Here is a 15333-nt window from a genome sequence, read left to right on the forward strand (position 1 = left end):
TTTTCCTGTGTCCTCCTTTTGTAATGATGTCATTCCTGAGCACCTTACAAATAAATCCTCTAACAAACAACTAACTTGCTCTGCAGTGGGGGAAGTAGGCCATATACAAAAAACTGCCGGATTTTTAACTTAATTGTTTTCTGCTTTAAATATAAATACTTGGAGGGGTGCCTGGCTGGCTCAGATGGTTAAGCATCTGCCTTCGGCTCAGGTCATGATCCCAGGGTCCTGGGATCGACCCCACATCGGGCTCCTGGCTCAGCGAGGAGCCTGCTTCTCCCTCTCCCTCTGCCTCTCCCTGCTCATGCTCTCTCTCTCTCTCTGTATCTCTGTGTCTCAAATGAATAAATAAAATCTTTAAAAAAAAATAAATATAAATACTTGGAGACAAGTGGTTGTTGAATTTGGTTTTGTCCAACTGTGGGTGCATCCCAGAGAGGCTTGGTCTGCCCTGCTAGTTCCAGAGATCACGATGCTGCAGGTTCATGGCCAGATGCAAAACTTCTGGGATACGAGGTTCAGGGGCTTTTTTGAATCTAGCATTTGGTGCCTGTAACGGAAAATGTTGACAGGATGTTGACCGAGGCTGCCCGCGCTACCCCACTCATGATCCATCTGATGGATCAGTATGACCAAAGCGCTAAGAAGACCAACACGCTAATTAATTTTTTAAAGAGGTTAATAATACACAGGCAGCAGTGTACAAATCCAATAGCAACCTACATGCCTTCAAAGGCCCCCAGGACGAGATCAAAGGGATGAGACAACATTAATCTCGTTCCAACTATCAGCATTTTGATTTAACATCCAGTTGGTTAGCAAATGTGCAGGATGGAATTAAATAATGTGTACTCCTGTAGTGATTTATATTCTAAATTACACTTAAAATCCTAGCTCGTCCCCAACAAATCCAATTTTCTTTAGGCTATGGCTACAGGAGTTTGAAAAATCAAATTTTTATTAAATGAATTGGTCAAATCAATCCAGAACTATCAGCATTTTTATTTAATATCCAGTATCTTAGCAAATGTATAGAATGGAATTAAATAATGTGAACTTCTGTGGTGATGTATCATCTAAAAGATCCCAAATACCCACTCCATCATAGCTGGTTCCCAGAAAATTCAATTTACTTGAGGCTATGGCCATATAATTATAATGAATCAAACTTTTTACTGAATTAATTGGTCAAATCAGTCAAAACTTACGAATTCAGTGAAAAAATAAGTCAGATTGATGGGCTGATTTGAATGGCTAATGCAGCAAAATGAGTCACATTATTAGCTCATAAGACATGCCGCTTTAATTTGATTTAGACTATGCACATCTGTTTGCCTTTTTGAGTAGGACAACACCAAAAAGCCCTGGTTTCCAAACTTGGCTGTACCTTAGAGTCACCTGGGGGAGTTTCTGAAACTTCCAAAGCCCAGGCCACACCCAAGATCAATTAAGTCAGAATCTTGAGGGGGGAACACAAGTATCTGTACCTTTGTAAGCAGCCCGGGTGATTGGGACAGCCTGACATCAAGTTCAAATAATTAAGAATGAAGCCACTGCACTATGTTTGGCCTGAAGGTGAAGCCCAAGCTGGAGAAGGAGAAAAGAATGGGACTAGGTAGTAATATAAAAGTATTTATTTATTATAAGCTAATAACTTGTTATATCATTTGTTATCATTATTTTTAAAAATATTATTTATTATTTATTACTATTATTATATCATTTGTTACTCTTATTTATTATATCATTTGTTATTCTTATTTATTATAGCATTGTCATTATTATATAATTTGTTATTGTTATTATTATACATTGGTTATTATTATTATTAAATAGCTAACTATTCACTGAGTTCTAAGTGCCAAGCACCGTGCCAGGCATAGTATATGGATTCTTTTTTTTTTTTGTCAGAGAGAGAGAGCGAGAGAGCGTGTGAGTGTGAGCACAAGCAGGGATAACAGCAAGCAGAGGGAGAAGCAGGCTCCCCGCTGAGTAAGGAGCCCGATGCGGGACTCGATCCCAGGACCCTGGGGTCATGACCTGAGCTGAAGGCAGATGCTTAACTGACTGAGCCACCCAGGCGCCCCTACATGGATTCTTTTACCAAATTTTCACGCATGCCAGTGAAGCCTTATGAAATCGATACGATTATTATGCCCATTTTACAAGTGGAGAAGTTGAGGCACAGGAGGTCAAATATTTGCCCAAGGATACCCAGCTAGCACGTGGCCACAGGAGGGCCAGCACCACGCAGGGTGTGACTGTGCTTGAATTGTTTTTTAAAACCAGTCACTTAAAACTCTATTTCTTTAGGTCTTTGGACTTCACTATCTTATCTCTTTGGGGCATTGGGTTATTTCACTTTTCTTCGTTTCTGAATGCCGAGGCCTCTCCAAACAGCGCACCAAAGCAATTTCTGATGCCCCTGGGAGAGAGGTGGGCCTGGCTTTATGGATATAACAGGCAGAAAAGTTAATATTCCACACTGCGCTCTCCCGCTCTCTCAGGGGAGTTTGGGGCATACTTCAAGCACTCTTAGGCAGCCTGCGGAAACCTGAAACAAAACTCCCACCTGGAGGAAACAGACGCATTTGCTAAAGTGGGTTTAAAATTTAATTGGAAAACAGTCCGACTCTAATGGGACTTCCCATTCATGGCAAATCTTGTTATTTCATAAAGTCTTCCGTGGTGGCCTCTCAACCAGCAAGAGTTTATTTAAAAAGTTGTTTGGGGTTTTTTGGGTTTTTTTTTTTTTTTTAGGTAGGTGCCCTAAGGAACGTGTGTTAAATACCGGCATCTAAATGCTTAACATTTAGATGATGAACATCAATGTTTTTTGTTGCATAATGAAAAACGAAACAAAAGGAAGAAAGAAAGATGAAAATACATATGAAGTCATGGATATTTGCAGCAGTTTCCTGTGACGATTACGGGGCTGTACACTCATTTCTGAATTATGTCTTATTTCTCCTTTTCACATAAAAGCGGAGAGAGGAGCTAAAACTGCCCCGAGAAGCTCCCCCAGGACAAGGCCGACCGTCAGAGCAGAATCTGGGCCAGTCTCGGTTGCACTTTTTCTTCAGCCCACTGACCTCAAGGAGAGCAGGATTTCTCCTTCGGAGGCGTCCCGCACACCCAGCACAGCCCCCAGCCGGGCGGAGGGCGGGAGGGCTCTGTCCTGCATCCCACCAGGCCACTGCCCAACCCAGGCTGGCCGGACAGCTCACACCCGGGCCTCCCGCCACCCTGCCAAGGCACCTGAAGGGACTGGGACTCCCCTCCAGCGCCAGGCAGGGCCTCGGAGGAAGCGGTCCCCGTCCTCCCCGAAGGGTAGGTCCCACGGAGGGGGGGCAAGCGGGGTCCAGCTCGGAGCTGCCAGGGTGCCTCCTGTTGTTGGGCAGAGCTACACACCCGTGCAAATGTGCACCAGCCTTGGAGAAGGTCAAGGGCCTGGGTACCAACGATGCTCGGCTTCCCGAATATCCCCTCTCCCACTTTCCTGTGGGGCAGGCCGACGGGGGCTGTGCGTGACTGGGCCCGACTCTGCTCTGACCGTGTGCGGCAGACCGAGGGGGTCTGTTTTCATTTCCTCGTAGCTTCCTTCTTTAAAGACAAATTTCCCATGATGCCTTATAAATCAGACTTAGATTTTGGAGTTCAGGAATACAGCGAGAGGAGACTGCGAGTCTTGAAACTCGGGGAAAACTCAGGTGGAAAATATTTTAAGGTGATAATGTGAAAAGACTGGACAAGTCCTGAGGAAAAGACCGTGCACCAAGAACACAGAGGGTTGGATTTGATCCCCGGTTCCCTGTTAATCGGCTGTCCTCAGACCTGTCCCCCTTCACCCTGTACAAAAGTGTTCACTCTTGGTGCTGAGCGACCTCTGGGTCCGTGTTGAAGATAAACAGAAAACGTTTCAGGGCACACGTTTCTTTTCTTCTTTGCCTGCCTTCCATCATCTCGCGTGCACAAATCAGAAAATAAAAGCCATAATCTGCACTGGTGGGTTGGCCCAAAGCCTGGCGGGTTCTGCTAGGCTGCTCTCAAGGGCGTGAGGAGGCCCGTGGCCAGCCTGGCTCCCGGCCTGGCTCCCGCCGTGGCCGTGGCTGGCTGGCTTCCCGGCCTGGCTCCTGCCGTGGCCGTGGCTGGCTGGCTTCCCGGCAGCTACCTCCAGCTGCAGCTGTGCATGCTATTTGCAGCTCTCCACATCCTGAGGGCTGGATACTGAGGCCTCTCCTCGGAGGATGTGAGTAAGACGCACAAGCAGACACTGAGGGGGAAACTGGGACAACTGGGAGGACTGGACCGGTAGGACCCTCCTGGGCCAGGGAAAGACCTGGGGAAGTTGGGAACCAGGGATCCTGAGGGCCTGCCTCCGGTGCGGGGGGTGAGGGTGGGGGTCACTGAGCACCACCACCCAACTGCAGAACTTCTAACAAAGTCTGAAAATAAATGAACTGACCTCCTGCTACGATCTCCCGAGAGACCTTTCCAGACTCCCTAGGTAGCCCGCTCTCTCATTCACCCTCTGCCACTGTCCCCTGTTTTATTATCTTCATGGCCCTTAGTGGCATCTGAAATTATCTTTCTTGTCTATTTGTTGGTTTGTTCGCTGTCTGTCTTCTCCATGAAACTCTAAGCTCACAGACACGTGGTGAGGGAGGCACTGGGTCTGTTTCGAGCCAAACACAGTGCCTGGCTCCTTTGTAAATGAATGAACGGGGCCAGAAGGAGCAAGCTGCCTACTAATCCACCCAGGAGTTGGATTTCTTGACTTCACATGTGAGAAAGCTTGGAGAGAAACTGGATTTATTTGGGGGTAAAAATATTCATTTTTCGTGGGCTTATATATTTTCCAACCCATTGGGTGGGATCTGACTACATATTAGTGGTCTTTCCAGTGTCTTTATGTGATGGGGGCCACTTGTCACGATTTCATGTAATCTCGTGTCATTTTAAAAAGGTTAAATTCTAGGGTAACTAGAAAGTGACAATAATATAATCTTAAAATGTTTTTTTTAGAGTCCTTAAACAGATACGTTGTTGATGGATTTAGACAAGTGGAACCATAAGGGAGAGGGCTGCACCCCTCAACACCCCTGGCAACCCAGAGGGAGTAGAAAATTGCATATATTCTTTTTTTTTTTTTTTTTGCATAGACACAATCATTGAGAGGAAGACTTTCACCTAAAACTTGATTAAAATAAATCTGAGAAAGACTTAGTTCAATTCAATTCAACAAATTTGACTTAGTGACAGATCCAACATTGTCTGTTGTATTTAATAAGAATTCAGCCCGTGAAGGAAGATTTAATGACATTAACCAAATTACCTTTATTCATTAATGGAACCGAAGGAGTCTTAACACTAAAAGCAAATGTTCTCTAAACTTAAATATTTTACACTCAAGAAGAAAATCAGCTGAAAAGAGAAGGCTTGTCAAAAGTGACAGTTATATGTGATGATGATATACACAATCTGGAAACACTGTGAAAATTATATGCACTGGACGTATTAATGTCTGTTCTTCCCAAGATCTCAGAGTTCACCACCTATTCCTCTATAATTATAATGAATTGTCCCCATTTTTTGCTAGCCTCTTCCCGAATCCTTCCAGGCAACTGCGTGGTAGGGTACGTCAACCTGTTTCTAGAAGTGACTTGTGTCTTGTTCAGTATTAGAACCAACGTGTTAGAGTTTGTAGTTTGCCACAGAGTAGAAAATAGAATTTATTCATGTAGGTGCTCTTATTTCTGAGCACGAACACAGGTGAGCCAGCCGTCAGGAGGACGGAGCTGTCCCAGCCCTCCTGAAACTCAACGCCTTACTTGAAGATGTTACCACACCTCTGAACAAAGTCGCAATCAACTAAGTAATTTGAATGGCATTTGGACTCCCTCCCTGCTTTTTTAATAAAAACTGGAAAATAGCCAAATCTAATTTTTTTCTAAGGCTTTGTGCATAAGGACTTTGGCTTGAAGGTAATGTGCCTAGAGGTAGGGAACTGGGGATCCAAAACCACTGCGTACAGATTTTTGGAGTCCAGAATTCAGGGCGGGGCAAGGGAGTTTGACTACCACCGCCCTTGACCCCATTGGAGAAGTCTGTGGGATATACACAGGCCCTAGAGGTACCTGAGGTTCTCACCAGCTCCTTCAGTGGCCACGGACACCTGTTGCTCTGGAGATTTGTGTCAGGGGAGGAAGGATCTGCAGGGATCAGCAGAACCAAACTGAATGGAAAGGAGAGATGGGGGCCAGCCTCCTCACAGAATTTACAGCTCAGGGGACATTCTTTCATACCTGAGACTCTCTCTCAAAGAAAAGACGTTTGAGTGTTTGCCCTGTTTTGATCATGTTTTGTTAGAAATCATGCTAGGCCAGTTCAAGTTAGCAAGAGGAAACTTCCACAGAGTAAAATCATACACACATTGACGGTACCACACCACGTACTTAAGGCAGCCATATTTTGGTGAATGGAATTTTAAAATCCCTTTATAAAAAATTGAAAGACTTCTTCGTACTGGGTGTGAACTTAGATTGCTACCATAATTTTGGTCAGCTTTCTTATGAATCCATTTTGCTAGTTTATCTCTTAAAAGTCTTCTTCAGGCTTTCTCCTCTTAAGTCTCTGGAGTGATGCCAGATGGGTTTTATTTTAGGTTTTTAGCTAAACTTGGGTCCTGGAAAAGAACCTAGATGTTGACAGTCATCTGACAATTTCTGTTACTTACCTGCCTGCCTTCCTCCCTGGAATTAAAGAGACCAGAAACTTTATGGAGACCCACACTCCTGAGCCCTCAGGAGGAAGAATAACAGTTACAGGAATTTCTTTGTATTTCTGAAAACCAGTAGAAGCTACTCCTGGAAGTCTACTGCAGTGAAATCACAACATACTGCACCTAGCAGCAGGTTGCCTACTTCTAGCAAACATGATTCCAGATTTTTTTCCCTGGAACACGGCTCCGAAGGGGCTGTCCCACCTTAAAGGAAGTGCTTTGACTGGATGCTCAGTAAGTCTCGTCCATCAAGGAAATGCTAACAGTTGTCCCAAAGGTTAGAAAAAAATAGATTTGGCTTAACAATGAAGACACAGCAAAAAATAATAGTAAAGAAACTATCTCTCTCTCTCTCTCTCCTTTTATTTTCCTGGTTAGTTGATCTTAACTGCAATTCTTTAAAAATCCTTAGGACCTTCATGTTTGATTTTTGTAAAAAAAAAACTTCAAGTATTGTATTTACAATGGAGCTACTGTACAATAACATATCTCTAATTTTTAAAAATAAAATCAACTTTATATCTAATGGTCCATTATAATTATCTGTAGAAGCTCAGTGCTTAAATATTCATGACATAAAGTTCTGGAATGTTGAACTCTAAAGTTTAGGTTCTTAAAAGAAACACGAAAATTATATTACTTTTCAGATTTGATCTATACAGTGTGAAGTCCAATACTCCTCAGTGTATGAAATGGATTCCTATGGGATTGACTAGAAGATGAACTATTTATAATTAATCCCATTTTGTGTTGACCTGTTGGCCATCATTCAGTAAGACATGTACTCCCCAGAAAAACTGTTGATCTATGCGTTGGTCTTAAATCATATGTGAAAATACACTTTGCCTTATTTAATGAAAATAATTCTGATACAAATTATTAATTAATAAGTTTTGGAAATTATGTCGATTGTGTTTAAGAACAGTGATACAATGAAATGAAAAGCAAGAAAGCTCTAGTGCTTTTGTAAAATTTTCAGTTTTTTCACATATTCCAATTGATCTACACATTGTCTTTTTGCAGTCCTGCAATTACTCAAATATAAAAGCTCTTTTGTTAATCTTCAACCTGAAAAGTAGTAAAATAACAGAAGTGTAAGGGGGAATGGACCTTTCAACCCAATGGCTCTCCAGGCTTTTCAGGCATTTCATCTGCTGGCTTTTGAAGGCTTACCCCTTTCACAATTTTCCCCATTGCTGTGGGCACGAACCTTTATAAAACCTTAGAAATCATGACCCAACTCTGTATCCCTTATATGTAAAAACTCTCTGAATAGCCTTTTTAAAAAGTTATTACATTTGGGTGAAAACTTTCCTAAGGCAGCTTGGTAAAGTTCCCCCCAAATCCGGCTCATGCTTTGATTCAGCAATTTCACTTTGAGGAATAGATTTATAACCCACAAAATAATCATGGGCACAAAGGAATGGATATAAGGAAAGGATAGTCATCTTAGCCTTATTCAGGACAGTAAAAATCAGAAATGACACAAATGTCTAAGAATATGGAATGAAATGGATCATTTATGGTATTTTACATTCATTCAGTGGGATACCATGCAGCCATTAAAAATAATGCCGTGCAGAATAAGAATATACAATGACATAAACTTTTGTTTAAGAGAGACTCTTAAGCAGAAAAAGTAGTTTACAAATAGGATGTTTGCAAACATATCACCATTTTTGTAAAGCAAAAAAATATATACAACCACCAAAAGACAACCCAATTTAAACATGGGCAAGGGACTTGAATTAGACGGTTTTCCCAAGTAGGTATACAAATGGCCAACAAGCAATGAAGAGATGCTCAGCATCATTAATAATTAGGGAAATGTGAATCAAAACCTCAATGATATCACTTCACACCACTAGGATGGCTATTATTAGAAAGAAAGAAAAGAAAGGCAGAAAGGCAGAAAGAAAGAAAGAAAGAGAAAGAAAGAAAGAAAGAAAGAAAGAAAGAAAGAAACCAAACCAACCAAAACACAGGAAGTGTTGATGAGGTTGTTAAGAAACTGGAACACTTATACATTGCTATGGGGAATATAAAATGGCTCAGCTGCTGTGGAAGAGTTTGGTGGTCCCTCTTAAGAAGTTAAACATAGAATTACCATATGATCCAGCAATTCCACTCCTAGCCATATATCCCAGAGTTGAAAATGGGGATTCAAGCAAATACGTGTCCATGTATGTTCATAGCAGCACTGGTCACAATAGTTAAAAGGGAACAGGCCACGTGTCCATCACTGGATGAATGGATAAATGAATTGTGATACATATACACCAGGGAATATTATCCAGCTGTAAAAAGGAATGGAATACTGACGCATACTACAATGTGGACAAACTTTGAAAACATTATGCTAAGTGATAGAAGCCAGACAAGAGGCCGTGTATGATTGAATTTGTATGATATATCCAGAATAGGTAAATCCATAGAGATGATGCAGATCGGTTTCTGCCAACGGCTCAAGGGGAAGGGGAAATGAATAGGTACGAGATCTCCTTTCGGGGTGATGAAAATGTTTGGACCTAAACTGAGGTGGTGGTCACACAATACTGTGAATGTACTAAATGCCACTGAATTGTTCACTTCAAAATTGTTAATTTTATGTTATGTAAATCTCACCTTAGTTTGTAAAATTACATATAATTATATATATAAATTAATTCTATCTATACCGTGTTATATATATATATAAATCTAGAAGGGCACACAGTATAATTAATAGTCTGACTAGTAGAAGTGTAGATTTTTTTTTTTTTTGCTTATTTGTTATCTTTCGGTGAAGGCAAATTTCATTCAGAATAAGGGTAAACAGTTTTTCAGAAGTTATCATGGTATGTAGTGTATTGCAATCCTTCCTTCTACTTGTGTTTAAGTTCATGCTGCAATTCTTTTTTTTTTTTTCTAAAGATTTTATTTATTTATTTGACAGAGAGAATGAGATAGAGAGAGCGTGAGAGTGGGGAGGGTCAGGGGGAGAAGCAGACTCCCTGCTGAGCAGAGAGCCCGATGTGGGACTCGATCCCAGGACTCCAGGATCATGACCTGAGCCGAAGGCAGTCGCTTAACCAACTGAGCCACCCAGGCACCCCATGCTGCAATTCTAAGGACACATCAGTAGCACACATTCTTCCGATGCTTCCCAGCTCTTTAGAATCGGGTAGCTTATAACTTCCTATGATTGGCGATATTTTGGTTTTGCTTTGTCTGCGAGTGTTCTGAGTCCCGGTGATTAGGGGGGAGGTCCTGAGAGGAATCACAGTGATGGCCCAATGGGCGGGCTGTGCTTGCATATCAACTCTAGCCACGGCCGGAGAACCCAGGCATGAAAGGAAGGGGTAGGGAGGAAGTCTTCCAGCTCCTTCCTATGGTCCTTAAAGGAAAGAGGAAGGAACTCACACTTGTTTTGCACCTACGGTGAACCTGTTTGGATGCTGCTTTTCGTCCTTGAGCAAGCTTTGGAGTCTCTATGGGCCTCTCCGCCACTACTTCGCAAAAACGCACAGGGACTGCAAGAGCCCTTGGAGCCTTTTGCCACTCGTGTGCTCTGAGCCTGCCCTGGTGATCTACCTTATTCGGTTGAAGGTCCCCAAAGCAAATGGCAACTCTGGGTCCTCTTGTGAAAAGGGGCTCTCTTCTCTGGTCTGCCTCCCTGCTTCTCAGCCTGAGTGTGCCTAGCCCTTCCTTATGCCCAAATCCCAGGAAGGCTGACTCCAGATGGCGGAGCAAGGCCTGAGTCTCCCTCAAGTTCAGGTTGGGGAGCGGGGAGGGCACTGGATGTCCTGGCTCTGAGTAGCCTTTAATCTTAGCTCTTCACACCTTCCTGGGCATTATACTGGCACCTGAGGGGGTGTAGTAATTAAGCTTCCTGTTTTTCTTTGCCTTTAGTAGGAGTATTCTCTCATACCCAACGGTTACTTCTTTTTAGAACTTTTATTCTCTTACCTGGTTTGGTTCAGAACACTTTAGAAGATGATCTCTAACAAACGTTAACAAAAATATGGTAAAGGCTGTAATGAGAGTCTATGTAACTCTAAGGGAGTAAGTTTAATTCCACTTTAAAGCCTCTTCATACACTTGCATTTATAAATGCATTTGGAGTATGACCTTCTTCCTAAAGTACCCTCTCCGGCAAGGAGGTGAAGCAGTGGTCAAGTCTATTCCATTTAAGGCAGATTCTCAATATCCATTTCACTCTTCAAAATAACATGTCATCCTTTTACTGCCCAGGATCTGGCCTACATGATCCTTGACTACAATTTGTAGCAGACTCCTCACTTCCCAAAACTGCTGGCTACATCTTCTGTAAAGACTGACACACCATCTTTGCTTTAAAAAAAAAAAAGTCCCCTAATAAAACTCTCGGATACTTCCATTTAGGATGAAGAGCGCCAAAATGGAAGGAAGTTTCTTATTTTCAACCAGTAGAGAACTTACTTACTTTTGCAGTAACTTTTAAGAGAAATACTTTGTTCAGTAGTTTAATAGTCAATAGCTAACCCAAGAGTCTCTCAGTTCTGATTCTGCCTTCTTGTATTTGGGTGGCTCTGAACAAATGACAATACTTCAGTATTTGAATTTCTCATCTTTAAGAGATGGATAGTATTTCATGGACCTAAAGAATAACCAGTCAAAATCTTAATTTATCATAAAAATTGTTAAAATGTTTCATGGTAAGTATAACCTTTTGGGGAGGCAATTTGTCAGAATCTGCCAAAAATTTTAACATTTTTATTTATTTGTCAAAGAGAGAAAGAGAGAGAGAGAAAGAGAGAGAGTTTGCACGCACAAGCAGGGGGAGCGGCAGGCAGAGGGAAAAGCAGGCGCCCGCTGAACAGGGAGCCCGATGTGGGACTCGATCCCAGGACCCTGGGATCATGACCTGAGCTGAAGACAGACGCTTAACTGACTGAGCCACACAGGCGTCCCCTGCCAAAGATCTTAAACACAACTATCTTTCGAGTCAACAATTCTACTAGAGGTGTCTACAGACTTACCTATGCCTACACAGATGCTCACTGCAGTACTGTTGGAAACAGCAAAAACTAGGAAACATGAATGACCCTCAATAATGATCAAATAGATTATGGGGCATCACACTATGCGATGTCACTCCTATGTCTGAATTGTGTGACTCAGGAGAAAAAAAAAATAAGTACATCATAAACATTTAAAAGGATCTCTTTAGTCCCCCCCTTCACTGATTTTCTGGCCACTGCCGACCATACTGGGCTTTCAGCTTCCATACTGGGCCCCTGCCGACCATTCCTCATGCCACCACTTACAGGTCTATCGTGATTCCTCATGTCATTCTAGATCTCTGTTAGTACTTCCTCTTTTTCAGTGGGTGACCAATAAATTCAACTTACATAGAAGGTCCAAACCAATGGACATGCCTAAAGACCTAAGTGATTCCACTTCACCCTGGTCGGTATGATCTCCTTCAGACTGGGATATGGGCATTATATATTTGGCGTGGCATATATTTCTACACCATGGTGCATGGTTAAACAGCAGCATTCCTATAACAGAGCAACATCTTTGCCTCTTAACTCCAGGGCGCAACTTGGCTTAGAACCAGGGAATTTCCCAAGCTGTGGCAAGTGTTAGCACTACTGTTCAGTCTTTGCTATTAGAAGACAAGGGAATGAACCAGCCTACATCTTTTGTTGCATAGGTATCCAAACCATTTGCTGGCTTTTGTGTAGTTTCAAGAGGCAGTTCAGGTCACTTGAAAACGAAACAAAACAAAACAAAAACAAAAACAACAAATATGAAAAAAGCTTTAACTTACCACAGCCTCTTATTAATAAAGTACCCTAACAACTAGCCAATGGTTCACACTTGAGTAACAGGTAATGCCAAGACGTAGGCCGCATTTGATTTATGTGCCATTTGTAATGATACCATCATATGAAAAAGTGCCTGGCCGGCACTGAAAAAGAGCTATTTCAGCCCTTTCAGAGGTGTGTTGTACCAAGCTGACCTATATCTCAACTTTCATCATAGATTATGTGATGCCAAGGAAAGGAGTTGGCCACATTTTTCATTCAAAAAACCGCTATTTTGTCTCTCCAGTATAGTTTTCAATATAGCTAGTTGCTACCCTAACATCTGGGCAGTACTTATAATTCTCTAGGCGGTGAGGGTAGTATCTGTCAAATGGCACTGTCACACAAATTATTTTTTTCATCCCTGTGGCACACAAAGATTTCCTTTTTCAGATTTCACTCTAAGAAAATTAATAAACATGGCAAGTATTAACACCTTGACAGATGACCACAACAATGACAGCAACTAGCCTGCCGTAGTGCCCTACCTTCACACGGGAGAAGTTACGGAACAGAGATGAATTTAGTTAGGTTTTAATCCCTACTGACTTTTGGAGTGCCCCAAATTTAATACTAAAATTTATATTGGTTTTCCTATTAAGAACATCTTCATACCCATAGTGCTGGAGCTATCTAAACATTAAAACTGTTCCTACACGTTAACTTTACAACAAATCATCCCAATTATACCAAGGCTTTACACTAAAATACCTAAAATCTCAAGCCCTAGGGATACTGCTGAGACACTAAACAGAACTATATTAGCTCCACCAGATTGAAGAGTTTTTGTCTTTTTTCTGTCAAGATCTGAAGCCAGTTAACAAAAAGTTTTTGTTCCCATTCTCAACATCTTAAGAAACTGGTAGTTGTCATGACACACCCACTAAAGTTACAAGAGTTTCCTTGAGGCAGAATTCACTTTTAATTGGATCACTTACCAGCAACAGATGTTGACAGTTGTCATGCTATAGCTGTAAGCAGAAACATCCATGTAAGGATACTAACTTGTTCCTGTTGACTAAAAACTTTTATGAATTTTCATAATCACAGCTTGAGGTCCTCCATCTAACTTAGAAAACTGGTAAATTTAGATTTATAATCACTTTAACTGCATGTGCCTTGCTTTGAAAAACTATCTTGTTTAACCCAACATTCTGAAAGTAAACTTAATTTTTCTGCATTTATATATACAGCACCCCCTGAGAACACTGACAAAAACTTGTTTTTATCAGATCATGAACCTATTTATAAACATAAATATTTTTAAAGGGAAAAACTTTGCCAGACCTTATACTTGTTTAAATGGTGCTGCTAAGAGTTACTACTGGAAAGATTAAAATATGTATATAACAAAATCTTAAAATCTTAAGTGAAAGCCATTTAACTAATATTTAAAACCTCTGCAATTATTAGTTTATTAGTATCATCCAGGACTCAGATGTTCAGTATTCCTCCTGAAATTACATAAACAAATGCAAATGGAAAGAATCCAAGTCAAAATTATATAACAAAACAGCACTCCATCACAAAAGCGTGTAAAATTACAAGAACGCTATTTTAAAACACTGGCACTTTAAGAGAACGATAATCTCAAAAAACCACAAAATTGCCAAATTGTTCCCTAAACTGCTAAGTAGATAAACATGACTCTAATGAATGAGTTAGGGTTTTGTAAAGAAAAATCAAATTCAAATCAGGTAACTCATACTGAAATACAAAGTTTTAAGTGTCTTCTTCCCTTAGGTCTATTTGACTTTTATAAAGGAGCAAACTATAATATAGGAAAATATACCTGATTTTAAATGTGGCATACATTTTAGAAGTTGGCCCAATTAATTAAAAATACCTGTAATGGAAAGTCAAGTTTCCTAAGAAATCCATATTCAGATAAATAGGAGAAGACATTTACAGCCAGCACGTTTTTCCAGAGCCTTTGCTGGGACTAATGTCAACAAAAAATTTAATATGGCAGTCTTGTATTTTAAGCTCACGCTTTTGGGGATACATTCTCAGGTCTTCTTTAATGTGGGAACTGCAAATATAACTGCCATTACATGGTAATGGGAGTTAAAAGAATGTAGAGTCCTCATGTAAAGATTAGAACATACTTTTCTCTTAGTCCTTCAAGGACAGACTTTTCAAAATGTTTGATTCTACTAATCCCATGCTGTGAATAGACTGGTTACTCTTCACTTTATAAATGTGACTGGGCTATGTGTGATCTGATATCAATCGATCAAGATTTGAGTTTCAGTTATGGATGAAAACTGTCTCAATTCAACTTTTATTACCCTCATCATGAGTATGCAGGGTGCAGACAAAAGCTTTTTATCAGCTAACTATATGAAAAGATAAACACTGTAATAATCCATGTGATCCAAAATGGGCAAAAGCAAAAGACTAGCTTCCCCTCAAGAAGAAAAATTTCAGACCTATGAAAAGGACAACAATACTAATAAAAAAAATTGTATTTACTTAGAAGCATTCAGAATGTCAACAAAACAGCTGCAACTTTTTTTTTTTTGCAATTACAGAGTGGTATTCAGTTAACAGAACAACAATTATTTCGTAGAAGCTGCATCAGAGACAACTGAAGATGAAAAACTACCATCCCCATATATAACTAATTTGTGCTGTGCACCAACAAGAACCTGCTTTAAATTTCCATGCCAATTTACAACCCCCATACTGTACCAGGCAAGGTTAGTGGCTATTGAA

This window comes from Leptonychotes weddellii, chromosome 3 (assembly GCF_054177405.1).
Source record: "Leptonychotes weddellii isolate Sample4059 chromosome 3, ASM5417740v2, whole genome shotgun sequence".
In the NCBI taxonomy this organism is placed as follows: Eukaryota; Metazoa; Chordata; class Mammalia; order Carnivora; family Phocidae; genus Leptonychotes; species Leptonychotes weddellii.